Below are 2,430 nucleotides of genomic sequence, written 5' to 3' on the forward strand. Positions count from 1 at the left end.
CATAAAACAATACAAGTCTTATCTTATTCTATAGTCAAGAATCAAATAAATTGAATCTGTAAAGGTGTTCTGTTTAATTATTATTCAGACAAAACTGCTAACTTTTGGCTACCTGGGCATGAATAGGAAAAAGAAGTCAGAGAGCTCAGTAGCTGTAGGCATTTTTAAGAACAAGGGGCTTAAGTAAGAAACTCTTGGCCGGGCACAGTGGCTCACACCTGCAATCCTAGCACTCTGGGGGGCCAAGGCGGGTGGATCATTTGAGCTCAGGAGTTCGAGACCAGCCTGAACAAGAGCGAGACCTTGTCTCTACCAAAAATACAAAGAAATTAGCTGGACAACTATAAATATATAGAAAAAATTAGCTGGGCATGGTGGCATGTGCCTGTAGTCCCAGCTGCTTGGGAGGCTGAGGCAGAAGGATCGCTTGAGCCCAGGAGTTTGAGGTTGCAGTAAGGTATGACCATGCCACTGCACTCCAGCGTGGGTGACAGAGTGAGACCCTGTCTCAAAAAAGAAACAAAGAAGAGTTTATAAATGCCCTTCATTGTCTGAGCTTGAGATTGGAGGCTCACAGAGCACATGTTCTGGGGCAGTTTGTGGCTCCAGTGAGCACTAGCATTGCTTGAAGGCAGGAACATGCCACTTAAACATAACTAAGAGAGGGTCTCCCCCAGAAGATGCCATCTCCAAAAGCAAGAAGGCGAAGGACCCTTCTAAGAAGGCAGTGATGGCTGCTGCCTCCCTGGCTCCTGCTCCTGCTGAGTGCCTACTGACCAAGCTCTCCTGACCAGAAACCCTGACCAAGGGCCTTCTTCTTCACCCCTCAGTCTCACACAGGTCCCACAGCACAGAACCAGGCTTGGTGCTGACACTGGACTGCGAAGATATGGGCCAACTGGGCCTGAGTGAGAATGTGATGGAGAGTATCAAAGTCAAAATAAAAAATATAGTGATGAGTCTCTGAATTTAACATTTTACTTGGGAAGCAAGAATTGCAATTTGGGGCATACACACAGACCAAGTGGTCTCCAATATGTCTTAAGAACACAGAGAAGGTTGGGAGTTTTATTAGAAAGGGAAATTTTACCTCACATGCACACCTATGCAAAATGGCCAGGTCTAGTCCCTTGGCTGCCATGGTGAGGGTGCCCTGGGGAGGGATGCATCAGTGGAGGATTCAGAGATGTCCTCAGGAAAGAAATACAGGTGTCAGCAAGAGACAGTCACAAGGCAGCCCTCCCCGAGGATGGCTGTGCCTTCCTCTAGGGCTCCCATGTCATCTTCACAGAAATTTCATGAAGCAGTTACCTCTAATTTCCCCCTTTGTTACTGAAAACTCAGCATCTGTTCTTGAGGCTGAAGAACGAGAACAAGTGGTTTGGGGAGGAGGAAAGAGAAGTTTATTACTTTGCCGGCAAAGGAGGGAAAAATGGTAGACCTTCTTGTCTCAAAATCCAAATTTCCTGAACATAAGCAGAAACACAGAACTTTTAAAGGGAGGCCCCTCAGTTCTAGGCTATTGTAGTTAACTATTCTAATCCTCCCATCTCTGCCAAAGACAAAACCCCACCTGGGCCCACTTGCAGGGCTGGTGCCAGGCTTGGGATGCAAGAACAAAAGGCCTTCTCCCTGCTCCTCCCAACCACAGGCCTGAGGCTGGGATGCAGATTTCAGTTCTCAAAAAAAGTGGAGTAAGTTTCAAAGAGATAGAAGATATTTTTGCCATTTTTTCAGGCCTTTTCCTGTTATATCTTTACAGAGAAGAAATTGAACCATAGAGAAGTTAAGTAGCTTGTCCAAGTTCACATAGCTAGTTTGTGGCCGCAGGGGGATTTGAATTCAGGGCCCACCCATTAAGCCATCATGTCAAGTGCCTTCCATTAAACATTTAATTCTAGTGCCTCTCTCCCCTTCATTCTTACCCCCCAACCCCACAGTTCCTCTAATAGGCCCACTGTTCTGCCTTTGCTTCACCATTGCCCAGTACTATCAGTGCTACTCCCTCCACTCCGGACCTTTTTCTGGATTCTCTTGATTCTTCAGGCATTAACTCAAATTTCAACTCTTTAAAGAAGCCTTGCCTGATCACCCAATATAAAGAAGCAACACATGCATGTGTGCGTGCACACACACACACACACACACACACACACACACAAACATTCTCTGACTCTTTATTCTATACCATGTTCTGTTTTTAGAGGCTTTTTCTGTCTGAAGATTTGAAATTGTCTTATTTATTCATCTAACCATTTTATTGTGTCTTCCATTAGATTTCAAATGCTTGATCTCGTCCATCTTTTACCAAATTATATGCAGTTTCTGCAATGCCTGACACGTTGTAGATGTTCATTAAGTTCTGACTTCATGATTTGATTCTGCATATACCAAGTAACTTTCAAATTTTTTAAATCTCATCTCTTGGGA

This window comes from Propithecus coquereli, unplaced genomic scaffold (assembly GCF_000956105.1).
Source record: "Propithecus coquereli isolate 6110/MARCELLA unplaced genomic scaffold, Pcoq_1.0 Scaffold29, whole genome shotgun sequence".
In the NCBI taxonomy this organism is placed as follows: domain Eukaryota; kingdom Metazoa; phylum Chordata; class Mammalia; order Primates; family Indriidae; genus Propithecus; species Propithecus coquereli.